Raw genomic sequence first — 17,290 nt, forward strand, 5'->3', positions numbered from 1 at the left:
CTTGCTCGCAAGTATGTCTGATCTTTCCAACATCAGCATCATTGAAAGCGGAGTATAAACACATGGTACACTGAAGATAGCAAGGCTGTGGGATTTTATTGTTTGAAAACTCTGGTGCCTTCTGGATATATATTTACAGTTTTACTAAAAAACAGTCGTCTGTTTTCATTTTGGCTTCAAGTCGAATTTTCAGTCGTTCGATTCAGTTCTGAGATCTGCGCTGGTGTGGCTGAACTTTTCGGGCCCGCTTTGTCTTAGTGGGTCTTAGTGGATCCTTTTGGGTCATTTTCGCGCCCGCTTTTTTCCAGTGTCGCGTGGAGGATCTAGTCTGTCCTCCTCAATCCTTATCCATGGCGACGACGGTGGGCTCGAGGCGACGACGGAGAGGTCAAACTTCAGATATTATCTTCTCTGTGGATATCGCCTCCCTTTCTTCTCTCCATTTGTTGCCCCTCTCCTCCAGCATGCCCTTCCCTACCATGGCGCCTTCTCTCTCTCCTTCCCCTCCCATGGTGCCCATCCCTCCATTCCCATGACACCCCTCCCCCTCCCTTCTTCATATGGCGCCTCATTACCCTCTATTCTGGTGTCTGTGAGTCTGTCCCTCTCTCTTCTTGAACCCTAGAACACAAGCAGATCTCAAATCCTAACTCTCTCTGTTATTGTATAGGTTCATCCGGGTTCAATTTTGCAGATCTGTAGCAATCAAGTCCTAATCCCTTTCTGCTGCTTCAGGTTATTGGAATTCAGTTTTGCAATTCTCTACAACAGCCAATTAAAACTAAGGCAACACCAATGCTTTTGTGATGATCTCGTTGTGTCTAGATGGAACTGAAATGCTACCATGTGCTCAATTTTATTTAATGTGAAAGTCATGCTATCTTGTAAAGATAATATACTACATATATTAGTTACTAGGTGTTTGTTTTGATTCATGGTGTCCATGAATGTTGTAGTCTTGTTTTACATTATGCACATATGAAAATCTGCAGCAATTTGGTACAAGCAGTACCCTGAATCACATATCTGAGGTGTTCCATCTTATTTTATTGTCTCTATATATTTCCCATGTTTTTTGTTATCACGCAAGTCCCTGTTTCTCGGTCATCAAGCTTGTTGCTTCCCTCGACCTTTTTTGTTGCTTCCTCGACCATTTTTTTTCAAAAGTCAGAAGGTTTGATTGCACCTTTATATAGCTTAAATTGTAGTCTTATGCACCCCATCTTTTTCTTTGTTCACTAGTGTTTTGCTAAACATATACATTCCCCCTTAACCAATTCATACACGCATTTTTTCTGTGAATGTATTGATACTTATGCAATAGCGGTAGTCCGGCCGAATTTTCTTCAATGAGTAGTCTCAACTGCTTGAGGTGGTCAAGTTTCCCCTTTTTGGGGGGTTCCTAGTCAGTTGAGCTCTGGCCCATTCTCATATGCTAATCTTGTGTAGGAAGATTGCCAGTGTTGCACGAGCATGGAATTGTGGACGTCGTTGTGCACTATTCTAAGGTGTCGGCTAGCTGGCTAGAGGCGTGTGTGGTCACGGCCTAGTGACTTTTGTTCATTTTCTTCACTCTAGTGTATTTTGTCCATTTCTCTCTAAGTCTCTTGCTCTGGTCTCTTATGTTGTTGTCAATCATTTTGTCTATGTATTCATTCTAAGGTGAACAACTGACTTCTTACTATTCTTCAATTGTATTCATTATTTTTGTTCCTCAGTTTGTAAGATTGCCTTCTCAGTCTTATATTAGTTTTTGTAATAGTATCAGTCCTCATTTTATCATATTTAGTTATCATTTGCATCTTTCTTCAGTCCTATCTCTCACGAGTCTTGTCTTTTAGTAGATGATTATTTCTGTTTTGAACCTCATGTTCATGTAAGTCCTAAGTTTTAAGTTTTCTGTTTTCTGTTTTTTGCACTGTTTTTTTGCTAGATTATTTTCACTTTTTAGTCATCAGTACTCCTTAGTATCAATTTTTAAATGTGACACCGTAACATTTTGCCAAATACATGTATTACATTTTATTAATGACATAAAGATTTCAGAAAATTATACGACAATTTCTTACAATTGTTTTTTTAAATCAGGTTGGAAAATTTGTTCCCATGTTTAAAAATATATATGTTTCAAACGGTGTTCCCTTTTTCAAAATTGGTTGTTTTTAAATAAATGTTCATATTTTAAAAAAGTTATTCAGAAATTTCTAAAATTGTTCCCACTTAAGAAACGGATATTTCAAAGATTGTTCGGGCCTGCACGTTTTCAATATTTGTTTGCCCTTCAAAAAATGATTTAAATCTCGGCGCTGCTCTATGTGGTTTAAATGTTCGGGCCTCGCATCATAACATCAACGTTAGATGCGTGTAGTGGCTAGTGGGAGCAATTCAGCAGCGTTAGGTTGTGTGAGTACGAATCCTAGTTTTCTCTTTTTTATGTGTTTTTTACTATGCGTGTTTTACAAAAAGTGTTTTTTACTATGCGTGTTTTACAAAAAAGAAAAAAAATCGCCTCGTGTCTATTCGCCCAGACCAGTTGCGACCGCACCCTTTCAATATTTTTACTTTGCGTTTTACGAAAAAATAAATCCCCCCAAAAAACGAAAAAACAAACAAAATCTTGTAGTATATGTAAAAAGAAACATAAAAACCAAAGTATCAGTTTTAGTTCTCTTCAACTATATGTTAAGTGATTAGTTATTTTGTCAGTGTTTGTTCATTATCTTAAGTGTCTCATTTTAGTTCTATTCAGTTATTTGGTCAGTGTTTGTTCTTGTCTATCAGTTTTAAGTTAAGTCATTTATTATTCTAACTAGTTTAGTTTCCATTCAGCTTATTATTTTTAGTTTATTTTGTTATTCCTGTATTTTCAGCATTCATTTTAAATTTGTTAGACTTGATATGTGTTAATAATTCTTGTAGTTTAAATTAGTTATCTGGTGAGTCTCTGTTCTTAGTTTTTCAGTCATCTTTTTGATTAGTCTTCATTTTTCAGTGCAGTTATTTCATTAATTATTATTCATTTTTTTTAGTTTTTCTAGGAAGAGTTTGTCTATGTGTTTATCATTTTCTCGTTCAATCATGTTAGGTATCATTTTATCTGTCATTCTAGTGTCTGAACCCGTAGGTGTCAAATTCAGTTTATAGTTTTTGGTTGAGTGTTAGGTGTCATTTTTAGTATCGTCAGTTAATGTTCTTCAGCTTTGTGTTGTATTCAGTTTTGTCATCTCAGAAGTGTCATAAAATTCTTAGCCATATATCAGTTTGTAGTTTTCAGTTTCAGTCATCTTCATTGCAGGTTAGTTCATGGTTATGTTCAGTGTCAATTTCAGTCTTATTCAGGTTTCAGTCATCTTTAGCTTTTTCATGCTACTCATTTCTTTAGTGTTAGGTTTGTTAGCTAGTTTAGCAAATTTGTTCATACAGTTTTCCGTCTATCTATATTTTCTTTCTCAGTTTCAGTGCTGTGTGCATTTTTTTAGTATTTTTCATTGTTTTACATGTTTTTGAATCATCAGTCATCTATATTTTTCAGTTATCCCTCATTATTCTAGTTAGTCCATGATAATTTCGGCGAGGAAGCTGATTCCCCTGCTGCTTTTTTATTTTACTCATCGCAAGCAGCATCACACGCAGTTGCATCCATGTCTTCTCTCCCCACCACCCGCCAGCTAACGTCACGCCTCCACAGATTTCTTTTCTTTGTTACAAGCCTGCGTCCTCTTCCAGGTGTGAGTCCTCTACCTCGAGACCTCGTTGGGTTACACCACCGCGGGCACGGTACGTATCAATGTTGATACTACTATTTTCGCAATAATCGCTGCTTGGGAGTGGGTGTTTTTTATCTGTGATCACCATGGATGTTGTGTGCTGGCATGCAATGAACGTTTTGAAGGCGTAACATCACCTGAACTTGCTGAAGTAGTGGCCTGGCCATTAGGCGTGTTCACATTTTCCAGAGATCATGGTCACATGTTTGTGCTTCTTAATTCTGATTGTCTCTCTCTGACTTTCAGTGCATTCATTCTGATGCTCAGGATCTATCTTTGTTGGGCTCGGTGATAGCTGATATAAAGTCTCTGGTGGCTGCTGTATCTTCAAGCATGTTCATCGCGACTTGAATGTAGCGGCACATCTATTAGCTCGCAATAGTGAACATTCAGTTTGTAATATTTCTGTTGATGTAATCCCCTGGTGTATCTGGGAAGTACTTTAGAATGATGTTACTTAATCAATAAAGTGCCTGACAGTCTCTCTCTCTCAAAAAAGACTTCTTTTCTTTGTTTAGTTATTATACTTGGAGAGGAAGAAGGTGATCAGGTAGAGGGGAGGTAAGTGACGGGAAAGGGAGGGCTTTTTGACCTAGGGTACTAGTGGCGGTCGGGGCTATAGCCCAGCCCACTATCAGGGGAAGCTTTTTTCTATGCGTGTGGTTAGGCGGCCCGTTAGGTGTACAGGACGGGGCGCTACACATTCGAGGACCAGAAAGGCTGAGGCACATTTTTCCGACCTGAAACGAGTAAGGATTCAGACGCTTTTTTTAAACTGAAGTTTAGACTGAGTACTTAGTACAGACAGCTGTCAACCTATGACTGGAACAAAAAAGCAACCTGAAGCTAATTTAAAAACAGACATCTGTTGTTTAGTCACTCGTAAGGGCGGTACAAATGTGCATGAGTTTAGGGAGTTTGCGCGTTTCAAAAGATTCTCGATAAAATCATAGATGCGCACCAAATCAAAACTCGTTCAACTTCCTGCACAGGTGGTTTCAGCTAAGTCGAACAAGTTTTCAGTTTTGTGCCAAATTGGCAATGCATTGGAATGACAGCCTATGTTGCTTAGATAAGCATCCTACACGTCAACACCATTATTGCTAACACTGAAACGTCTAAGTACTGAAATTACAACATTTTGGAGCAGACATGATTAAAGTGTACTCAATATTCAGGTTGTTCAGTGAGTGTCCAGCTGAGTGTGGCCGAATATCTTGCTTTTGTATCCAGCTTGTATCAAGTTCTTGCACTGCATCAACCATTATGTGCTTAGCCGTGTAGATTAATTTTGTGGGGATGTTTCATGTATTTGTAGAAAAAATGTGAGGTGTAGATATCCACGGTTGCTTGCATATTTGCTCCTTTTTGTAGCTGTTGTTTTCTATCTAGCCCATACGGTACCTGAATGCCAGTGGTGGTAATGATATTGGCTTCTGTTGTTCTGATTTGTTGGTTCCACCATTGCGATCCTCTTTCGTTGTTTCTTTGTATATGTGTAGGATCTATTAGCCTAGAGATATATTTGTATTAGTAGTACTTGATGGAACCTAGTTCTTGTATAAGCACAAAAGAGTAAGTAATATAAGGCATGTCTGCTGGCATTGCGAAATTGACCCTTCTGTACTAGAACCGCCCCTTTCTTATTTCAAGAACAGTATTAGCTCATACTCCCTCCATCTCGAATTACTTGTCACAGAAATGGATAAAAATAGATGTATCTAGCACTAAAATACGTCAGATACATTCATTTCTGCAACAAGTAATTCCGGAGGGGGGAGTACATGACATCTTATCTTTTTTAGTCAGATTTGATATGGATAATAGCTTCCACAAGTATTGCCTTATCTCTAAAGTAGTCACGCAGTGGCCTTGATTCCAATTGTATTTCTAGTCCTTCTAGCACTATATGGGTTGGACATGGCAAATTTTGCTGATTGAACACATATATTGACGGGCATAAGCATCAGGTGTGTAAACTACTCCCTCCGTCCCAAAATAAATGTCCCAAGCTTAGTACAATTTTGTATTAAAATTAATACAAAGTTGAGACGCTTATTTTGGGACGGAGGGAGTAATAATTTAGTCTGCGTTCATGCTAAATCGAGTAAGAGCTTCCAAATTTATTAGAAAAAACGTTGCTAGGCTACAAGTCAAAAATTGTACATATAAACGGTATTTTATTTTACATCGTCAACAACAACAACAAAGCCTTTAGTCCCAAACAAGTTGGGGTACGCTATATTTTATTTTGTTTTTCATCGCCTTATAAATTTGTTTGCATATGCATGTCATTGTTTTTTACCTATCACTGAAAGTACCTTGCTGAAATTGACGTTTTAAATAGTTAGGTGGAAAGCTTGATTATGAAATCTTGGAAAGTATAGAACATCGTTCTTGCATGTTCAGAACTTACACGCAAACTCACACCAGGTGCCAGGTAAACTGATTCAATTTCACTTTGTTTATTGTTAAACATTTACTTTTCACCAACTCATGGCTATTACTAGGACATATTCAGTAGTACTAAAATCTACTTGAGCTCACAATTATGTTATGTGTTAAGTAAAAAATCAATATTGATGACATAATATTGACATCACTTATCAATTATCATCCTATTTTTGAGTTGAACAAAATTTATCAATCTGCTTATGTAATGGAGCCAATAATTATTGACCAGGTGTATGACACCGTATGGGTTAACTAGCGCCGACGTGGGAAGCCTCGTTTATATTTCGAATAAATACTTCAATTTTTATTTTTATTCCATGCACATCTTTTTTCATTTTTTTGCGGGTGTAGATTTGTTTTGGCAAGGTCCATTTGTGCAATAAAGTTATTTATAACATGTTTACATCTGTCATAGTTGCTCTTTTTGTCCTTGCGTGCAGAGATGCTTGACTTGTTTTTTATATAGAGCGACAAAAACCGTTGCCGGTGGCGTTCATTTCATGTTTTTATAGAACATAAGTGTTTTAAGGATCACGCGGTTGAAGTTTTGAACGTACCGTGAATTATTTATGACAAAGAGTTAAATAGTACAGGTGTGGTACATAACAAATCATTCTAAATACAATGCAACAAATTGAAAATCTTTTTTTAGTCTGCCTGTGGGTAAATCATTAGTGTTTTGCCTTTTTTGTCCTTGTGGAACTTCTTCAGCATGTGAGGCATGGCGACATTCAATAAGAGAAGCAGAATCAGTGCTATATGTTTCTTAACTGTATTGTTTCTTATCTCGGTGGCAGGGACTTCTTCTTCCATGATCTCAGTGTATTATTTTTGTATCTGGCCTGCCATGTCTTCATAGCAGTGTTTCGGAGTTTTAGTAGGCAAACAATGTTAGAATCACTGAATCAGTAGCATCAAAGGCGTTTTTTGTAGGTGCGAGTACTGCCAATAGAGTGAGATTTTCTTATCTTGCATGGTGAGGGAAGGATGGTGGGGTTAGCGATGACCATAATGGTTTTAGAGCTTTAATAGATTGTAACTCAAGAGTAGGTAATACAAAAAAACAAAAAAAACAATCCTTAATCGTTCTTATAAAAAAACTCAGGTTTTTCTTTCTTTATTTTCCTCCGATTATTGTTCACGCGGGCGCACTGTGTTGGTACTACTCTGGTTTACATTTTAGGTATTGTTTGTACAAAGTTTATTCTTTGTTTTTTTGGATATGGGTATATTTCAGTTTATTCGGTGGGCATGGAAACACTCGTCACATGCACGGTTGCATACAAAGTTAATGTTCTCTTAAAAGTAGATTTCACATAAACCGTTGGAGGAAAAAAGAATCATGGGGCAACAGTCCATAAGAACGAATCTAAGGAAAATAACATGAGGAATACCCTTTTAAACAATTTAAAAAAGGCTGGCACTGAAGATGCTATCTTTTCCTTGGATTTTGGCTTGGTAGTAAAATTGCAGTAAGAGGACGATCATTTTATTATCGCTAAGAGCAATGTCAGTAGGTAAAATTAATTATTACATAATGTGACTATAAATCATATCAAACTAAGTTGGTATTTATTAGGCCCATTTTTTATACTAAGAGCAATGCTAATACGTAATCCTTGCGTGTAGAGATGCTTGACTTGTTTTTCGTATAGAACGACAAAGAACATTGCCGGTGGCGTCCATTTCATGTTTGTATAGAACAGAAGTCTTTTAAGGATCATGTGGTTGAAGTTTTGAATGAACCGTGAATTATTTAAGGCAAAGATTTAAATGTTGGGGAACGTAGCAGAAATTCAAAAAATTTCTATCCATCACCAAGATCAATCTATGGAGTAATCTAGCAACGAGAGAAGGAGAGTGCATCTACATACCCTTGTAGATCGCTAAGCGGAAGCGTTCAAGTGAACGGGGTTGATGGAGTCGTACTCGTTGTGATCCAAATCACCGATGATCCTAGTGCCGAACGGACGGCACCTCCGTGTTCAACACACGTACAGCCCGGTGACGTCTCCTACGCCTTGATCCAGCAAGGGGAGAAGGAGAGGTTGGGGAAGACTCCATCCAGCAGCAGCACGACGGCGTGGTGGTGGTGGAGGAGCGTGGTACTCCAGCAGGGCTTCGCCAAGCACCGCAAGAGACGAGGAGGGAAAGGGGTAGGGCTGCGCCAAGAAGGAGATTGAATCGTGTGTATGGCAGCCCAAAACCTCAAGTATATATAGGGGGAGGGGAGGGGCTGTGCCCCCACCTAGGTTTCCACCCCTAGGGGTGGCGGCCAGCCCTAGATCCCATCTAGGGGGCGGCCAAGGGGGGAGAGAGGGGGCGCACCACTAGGTGGGCCTTAGGCCCATCTGAGCCTAGGGTTTGCCCCCTTCCACTCTCCCTTGCGCCTTGGGCCTTGGTGGGGGGGCGCACCAGCCCACATGGGGCTGGTCCCCTCCCACACTTGGCCCATGCAGCCCTCCGGGGCTGGTGGCCCCACTTGGTGGACCACCGGGACCCTCCCGGTGGTCCCGGTACATTACCGATAAAACCCGAAACTTTTCCGGCGACCAAAACAGGACTTCCCATATATAAATATTTACCTTCGGACCATTCCGGAACTCCTCGTGACGTCCGGGATCTCATCCGAGACTCCGAACAACATTCGGTAATCACGTATATCTATTCCCTATAACCCTAGCGTCATCGAACCTTAAGTGTGTAGACCCTACGGGTTCGGGAACCATGCAGACATGACCGAGATAACTCTCCGGTCAGTAACCAACAGCGGGATCTGGATACCCATGTTAGCTCCCACATGTTCCACGATGATCTCATCGGATGAACCACGATGCCGAGGATTCAATCAATCCCGTATGCAATTCCCTTTGTCTAGCGGTACGATACTTGCCCGAGATTCGATCGTCGGTATCCCGATACCTTGTTCAATCTCGTTACCGGCAAGTCTCTTTACTCGTTCCATAACACATCATCCCATGATCAACTCCTTGATCACATTGTGCACATTATGATGATGTCCTACCGAGTGGGCCCAGAGATACCTCTCTGTCACACGGAGTGACAAATCCCAGTCTCGATTCGTGCCAACCCAACAGACACTTTCGGAGATACCTGTAGTGTACCTTTATAGCCACCCAGTTACATTGTGACGTTTGGCACACCCAAAGCATTCCTACGGTATCCGGGAGTTGCACAATCTCATGATCTAAGGAAATGATACTTGACATTAGAAAAGCTTTAGCATACGAACTACACGATCTTGTGCTAGGCTTAGGATTGGGTCTTGTCCATCACGTCATTCTCCTAATGATGTGATCCCGTTATCAACGACATCCAATGTCCATGGTCAGGAAACGTAACCATCTATTGATCAACGAGCTAGTCAACTAGAGGCTTACTAGGGACATGGTGTTGTCTATGTATCCACACATGTATCTGAGTTTCCTATCAATACAATTCTAGCATGGATAATAAACGATTATCATGAACAAGGAAATATAATAATAACCAATTTATTATTGCCTCTAGGGCATATTTCCAACAGTCTCCCACTTGCACTAGAGTCAATAATCCAGTTCACATCGATATGTGATTAACACTCAAGGTCACATCCCCATGTGACTAACACCCAAGAGTTCTGGGTTTGATCATGTTATGCTTGTGAGAGAGGTTTCAGTCAACGGGTCTGCAGCATTCAGATCCGTATGTACTTTGCAAATTTCTATGTCATCTTGTAGATGCAACTACTACGCTACATTTGGAGCCATTTCAAATAACTGTTCTACTTGGAGCTATTCTAAATTGTTGCTCCATTATATGTATCCGGTATCTCTACTCAGAGCTATCCGGATAGGTGTTAAGCTTGCATCGATGTAACTCTTTACGCCGAACTCTTTATCACCTCCATAACCGAGAAACATATCCTTATTCCTCTAAGGACAATTTAGACCGCTATCTGGTGATCTACTCCTAGATCACCTTTGTACCCTCTTGCCAAATATGTGGCAAGGCACACATCAGGTGTGGTACTCAGCATGGCATACCGTATGGAGCCTATGACAAAAGCATAGGGGACGACCTTCGTCCTTCCTCTTTGTTCTGCCGTGGTCGAGCTTTAAGTCTTAACTTCATACCTTACAACTCAGGCAAGAACTCCTTCTTTGACTGATCCATCTTGAACACCTTTAAGATCATGTCAAGGTATGTGCTCATTTGAAAGTACCATTAAGCGTTTTGATCTATCCATATAGATCTTGATGCTCAATGTTCAAGTAGCTTTAATCCAGGCTTTCCATTGAAAAACACTTTCCAAATAACCCTATATGCTTTCCAGAAATTCTACGTCATTTCTGATCAACAATATGTCAACAACATATACTCATCAGAAATTCTATAGTGCTCCCACTCACTTCTTTGGAAATACAAGTTTCTCATAAACTTTGCATACACCCAAAAACTTTGATCATCTCATCAAAGCATACATTCCAACTCCGAGATGCTTACTCCAGTCCTTAGAAGGATTGCTGGAGCTTTGCATACTTGTTAGCATCTTTCAGGATTGACAAAACCTTCCGGTTGTATCACATACAACCTTTCCTCAAGAAAATCATCGAGGAAACAATGTTTTGACATCCTATCTGCAAGATTTCATAAATAATGCTAATATAATTCCAACAGACTCTTAGTATCGCTACGAGTGAGAAAGTCTCATCGTAGTCAACTCCTTGAACTTGTCGGAAAACATCTTAACGACAAGTCGAGCTTTCTTAATGGTGATACTTACCATCATTGTCTGTCTTCCTTTTAAAATCCATATGTACCTAACAGCCTTACGACCATCAAGTAGTTCTTCCAAAGTCTACACTTTGTTTTCATATATGGATCCTCTCTCGGATTATATGGCCTCGAGCCATTTTGGAATCCAGGCCCACCATCGCTTCTCCATAGCTCGTAGGTTCATTGTTATCTAGCAACATGACTTCCAAGACAGGATTACGTACCACTCTGAAGTAGTACACATCCTTGTCATCCCACGAGGTTTGGTAGTGACTTGATCTGAAGTTTCATGATCACTATCATAAGCTTCCACTTCAATTGGTGTAGGTGCCATAGGAACAACTCCCTGTGCCCTGCCACACACTAGTTGAAGAGACGGTTCAATAACCTCGTCAAGTCTCCACCATCCTCCCACTCAATTCTTTCGAGAGAAACTTTTCCTCGAGAAAGGACCCAATTCTAGAAACAATCCCTTATTGCTTTCGGATCTGAGACAGGAGGTATACCCAACTGTTTTGGGTGTCCTATGAAGATGCATTTATCTGCTTTGGGTTCGAGCTTATCAGCCTGAAACTTTTTCACATAAGCGTTGCAGCCCCAAACTTTTAAGAAATGATAGCTTAGGTTTCTCTAAACCATAGTTCATACGGTGTCATCTCATCAGAATTACGTGGTGCCCTATTTAAAGTGAATGTGGTTGTCTCTAATGCCTAACCCATAAACTATCGATAAGAGACATCATGGTATGCATCATATCCAATAGGGTGCAGTTATGATGTTCGGACACACCATCATACTATGGTGTTTCAGGCTGTATTAGTTGTGAAACAATTTCCATAATGTCTTAATTCTGTGCCAAACTCGTAATTCAGATATTCATCTCTATGATCATATCATAGATATTTTATCCTCTTGTCACGACGATCTCTCACCTTCACCCTGAAATTACTTGAACCTTTCAATAATTCAGACTCGTGATTCATCAAGTAAATATACTCAACATCTACTCAAATCATCTGTGAAGTAAGAACATAATGATATCCACTACACGCCTCAGCACTCATTGGACTGCACACATCAAAATGTATTACTTCCAATAAGTTGCTTTCTAGTTCCATTTTACTGAAAACGAGGCTTTCAGTCATCTTGACCATGTTGTATGATTTGCATGTCTCAAGTGATTCAAAATCAAGTGAGTCCAAACGGTCCATTTGCATGGAGTTTCTTCATGCATATACACCAATAGACATGGTTCGCATGTCTCAAACTTTTCAAAAACGAGTGAGCCCAAAAATCCATCAACATGGAGCTTCTTCATGCGTTTTATACCGATATGACTTACGTGGCAGTGCCACAAGTAGGTGGTACTATCATTACTATCTCATATCTTTTGGCATGAACATGTGTATCACTACGATCGAGATTCAATAAACCATTCATTTTAGGTGCAAGACCATTGAAGGTATTATTCAAATAAACAGAGTAACCATTATTCTCCTTAAATGAATAACCGTATTGCGATAGACATAATCCAATCATGTCTATGCTCAACGCAAACACCAATCTCGATGGTAGAGGGAGCGTGCGATGCTTGATCACATCAAGCTTGGGAAAAACTTCCAACACCTATCACCAACTCACCTTTAGCTAGTCTCCATTTACTCCGCAGCCTTTTATTTCGAGTTTATTAACACTTAGCAACCGAAGCGGTATCTAATACCATGGTGCTACTAGGAGTACTAGTAAAGTACACATTAACACAATGTATATCCAATATACTTCTATCGACCTTGCCAGCCTTCTCATCTACCAAGTATCTAGGGTAATTCTGCTCCAGTGGTTGTTCCCCTTATTACAGAAGCACTTAGTCTCGGGTTTGGGTTCAACCTTGGGTTTCTTCACTAGAGCAGCAGCTGATTTGCCGTTTCATGAAGTATCCCTTCTTGCCCTTGCCCTTCTTGAAACTAGTGGTTTCACCAACCATCAACAATTGATGCTCCTTCTTGATTTCTACTTTTGTGGTTTCAAACATCGCGAATATCTCAAGGATCATCATATATGTCCCTGATATATTATAGTTCATCGCGAAGCTCTAGCAGCTTGGTGGTAATGAGTTCGGAGAAACATCACTATCCCATCTGAAAGATCAACTCCCACTCGATTCAAATGATTGTTGTACTCAGACAATCTGAGCACAAGCTCAACAATTGAGCTTTTCTCCCTTAGTTTGCAGGCTAAGAAAATCGTCGGAGGTCTTATACCTCTTGACGTGGGCACGAGCCTGAAATCCCAATTTCAGCCCTCGAAACATCTCATATGTTTTGCGACGTTTCAAAACGTCTTCGGTGCCTCAACTCTAAACCGTTTAACTGAACTATCACGTAGTTATCAAAACGTGTATGTCAGATGTTCGCAACATCCACAGACAACGTTCGAGGTTCAGCACACTGAGCGGTGCATTAAGGACATAAGCCTTCTATGAAGCAATGAGGACAATCCTTAGTTTACGGACCTAGTCCGCATAAATGCTACTATCAACTTTCAACTAAATTTTCTCCAGGAACATATCTAAACAGTAGAACTTAAGCGCGAGCCACGACATAATTTGCGAAGACCTTTTGACTATGTTTAGGATAATTAAGTTCATCTTATGAACTCCCACTCAGATAGACATCCCTCTAGTCATCTAAGTGATTACATGATCCGAGTCAACTAGGCCATGTCCGATCATCACGTGAGACGGACTAGTCAACATTGGTGAACATCTTCATGTTGATCGTATCTTCTATACGACTCATGTTCGACCTTTCGGTCTTCTGTGTTCCGAGGCCATGTCTGTACATGCTAGGCTCGTCAAGTCAACCTAAGTGTTTGCATGTGTAAATCTGTCTTACACCCGTTGTATGTGAACGTTGGAATCTATCACACCCGATCATCACGTGGTGCTTCGAAACAACGAACTGTCGCAACGGTGCACAGTTAGGGGGAACACTTTCTTGAAATTATTATGAGGGATCATCTTATTTACTACCGTCGTTCTAAGTAAACAAGATGCAAAAACATGATAAACATCACATGCAATCAAATAATAGTGACATGATATGGCCAATATCATATAGCTCCTTTGATCTCCATCTTGGGGCTCCATGATCATCTTGTCACCGGCATGACACCATGATCTCCATCATCATGATCTCCATCATGGTGTCTCCATGAAGTTGCTCGCCAACTATTACTTCTACTACTATGGCTAACACGTTTAGCAATAAAGTAAAGTAATTTACATGGCGTTTCTCAATGACACGCAGGTCATACAAAAAAAATAAAGACAACTCCTATGGCTCCTGCCGGTTGTCATACTCATCGACATGCAAGTCGTTATTCCTATTACAAGAACATGATCTCATACATCACATATATATCATTCATCACATCCTTTGGCCATATCACATCACAAAACACTTGCTGCAAAAACAAGTTAGACATCCTCTAATTGTTGTTGCAAGTTTTTTTTACGTGGCTGCTATAGGTTTCTAGCAAGAACGTTTCTTACCTACGCAAAACCCACAACGTGATATGCCAATTTCTATTTACCCTTCATAAGGACCCTTTTCATCGAATCCGATCCGACTAAAGTGGGAGAGACAGACACCCGCTAGCCACCTTATGCAACTAGTGCATGTCAGTCGGTGGAACCAGTCTCACGTAAGAGTACGTGTAAGGTCGGTCCGGGCCGCTTCATCCCACGATGCCGCTGAATCAAGATAAGACTAGTAAAGCAAGATAATTGACAATATCGACGCCCACAACTACTTTGTGTTCTACAGGTGCATAGTAACTACGCATAGACCTAGCTCATGATGCCACTGTTGGGGAACGTAGCAGAAATTCAAAAAAATTCTACGCATCACCAAGATCAATCTATGGATTAATCTAGCAATGAGGGAAGGAGAGTGCATCTACATACCCTTGTAGATCGCTAAGCGGAAGCGTTCAAGTGAACGAGGTTGATGGAGTCGTACTCGTCGTGATCCAAATCACCGATGATCCTAGTGCCGAACGGACGGCACCTTTGTGTTCAACACACGTACAGTCCGGTGACGTCTCCTACGCCTTGATCCAGCAAGGGGAGAAGGAGAGGTTGGGGAAGACTCCATCCAGCAGCAGCACAATGGCGTGGTGGTGGTGGAGGAGCGTGGTACTCCAGCAGGGCTTCGCCAAGCACCGCAAGAGACGAGGAGGGAGAGGGGTAGGGCTGCGCCAAGAAGGAGATTGAATCGTGTGTATGGCAGCCCAAAACCTCAAGTATATATAGGGGGAGGGGAGGGGCTGCGCCCCCACCTAGGTTTCCACCCCTAGGGGTGGCGGCCAGCCCTAGATCCCATCTAGGGGGGCGGCCAAGGGGGGAGAGAAGGGGGCGCACCACTAGGTGGGCCTTAGGCCCATCTGAGCCTAGGGTTTGCCCCCTTCCACTCTCCCTTGCGCCTTGGGCCTTGGTGGGGGGGGGGGGGCGCACCAGCCCACCTGGGGCTGGTCTCCTTCCACACTTGGCCCATGCAGCCCTCCGGGGCTGGTGGCCCCACTTGGTGGACCACCGGGACCCTCCCGGTGGTCCCGGTACATTACCGATAAAACCCGAAACTTTTCCGGCGACCAAAGCATGACTTCCCATATATAAATCTTTACCTCCGGACCATTCCGGAACTCCTCGTGACGTCCGGGATCTCATCCGGGACTCCGAGCAACATTTGGTAACCACGTATATCCATTCCCTATAACCCTAGCGTCATCGAACCTTAAGTGTGTAGACCCTACGGGTTCGGGAACCATGCAGACATGACCGAGATAACTCTCCGATCAATAACCAACAGCGGGATCTGGATACCCATGTTGGCTCCTGATGAAGCTATGTACCTAGGGTAGGGGCATGGACCTGTCCTAAGTACCCTACCCAAGGACATCGCTAGAAGAAGTCACCTTTCAATCGACTTGGAGGTGTTCCACTCGACAGACTCGAAGACATTCGACCAAGAAGCAATTACTCGACCAAGATCCAACCACTCGACGGCCAGGAGACCTAAAGTCACTCCGCACGCTAACGGTCGGTCATTAAGTAGCTTTTATGGTCATCATAGCACTTTATTACTAGCGTTATCAATAACGCCCTACCTTAATGTACATTGAACCCTTCGTAACATGGGCTGGCCGGGGTCCTGGCACACTCTATATAAGCCACCCCCTCCTCTGAGACAAGAGTTCGCACCTCTGTAACTCATACACACATAATTCAGTCGACCGCCTCCGGGCTCCGAGACGTAGGGCTTTTACTTCTTCCGAGAAGGGCCTGAACTCGTAAACCTTGCGTCCTTACAACCTCTCCATAGCTAAGACCTCGCCTCTCCATACTTACCCTCCTACATCACTGTCAGAGTTAGAACCACGACAGTTGGCGCCCACCGTGGGGCTAGGAGTCTTAGCGCCTAGTTTGAGAAGTTGCGATTTTTTCTGATCTCCTTGATCATGGTTTCGGGCGGAGCTTTGGTGGAAGGCCGCGAGATCCGTCTCGGCGCGCTCATGTTCATCGCCGACGACTCCGCTTGGCTTCAGGAGGCTCCACTCGACGTCGACGCGCTCCCCGTCCGCGGGGCGACGCACTTTCGCGCATGCGTCCGTGGTGTCCTCCTGCTGCAGACGTCGACCCAGTATCGGTCGGCTCCCGTGGCATCTCCCTGCCCTGTTTCTCGCCGGCGCAAGCGCTTCGATCGGTCAAGGCTTCAGAGGTGGGTGAGGCATGCGGTGGCCCGCCAGTCGGCCACCCCACAAGTCGCTGCAATCGAGCCCGACGAATCCCTCTACGGCCTGTTCAACCTGTCGACTGGCTCCGCAGAGACCGCATCCGAATGCGACATCAGTGACCCAGCTGCAGAGGTTCTGGTGATCGATGGGCCACACAGTCCTCCCGGTTTCCCCCGCGCTGACGGAGGCGAGGATGGGGGCGACCCGTTGCGTCCTCACAAGGAGTATCTCCCCAAGCCTCTCACGTCGTTGCAGCGGGAGGAACTTCGCCGCCGGAACATGGATGCACTCCACACTCCTATCGTTGGAGAAACCCCCGAGGCCCGAGCCTTGGAGGATGCGCGCTTGGCTAACTTGGCTGAGCGCACTCGACTGGAGAATCTCCAGCGAATACTCAATGAGCGAGCGCGTCAATGGGCTCCAGAATCCAGTCGACGTCAAATCTTTCCGCCCCCATAGGTATATCGTACTCCGATTCAGAATTTGGCGGCTGC

At 42.5% G+C, this 17,290-nt stretch overlaps 1 long non-coding RNA gene across 2 annotated transcripts; it reads left to right on the plus strand.

Moving 5' to 3' along the window:
- Positions 1 to 309: 309 nt before the first annotated feature.
- LOC123103093 (uncharacterized) lies at positions 310 to 4,246 on the plus strand. 2 transcript variants are annotated; one of them, XR_006449654.1, is made up of 3 exons: positions 310 to 592; positions 671 to 735; positions 3,622 to 4,246. It is a non-coding gene; the product is annotated as an uncharacterized lncRNA (long non-coding RNA). The 2 variants fall into 2 exon arrangements; XR_006449653.1 differs by having other exon boundaries at positions 310 to 735.
- The last annotated feature ends 13,044 nt before the right edge of the window (positions 4,247 to 17,290 follow it).

Source organism: Triticum aestivum, chromosome 5A, assembly GCF_018294505.1.
Source record: "Triticum aestivum cultivar Chinese Spring chromosome 5A, IWGSC CS RefSeq v2.1, whole genome shotgun sequence".
Lineage (NCBI taxonomy): Eukaryota > Viridiplantae > Streptophyta > Magnoliopsida > Poales > Poaceae > Triticum > Triticum aestivum.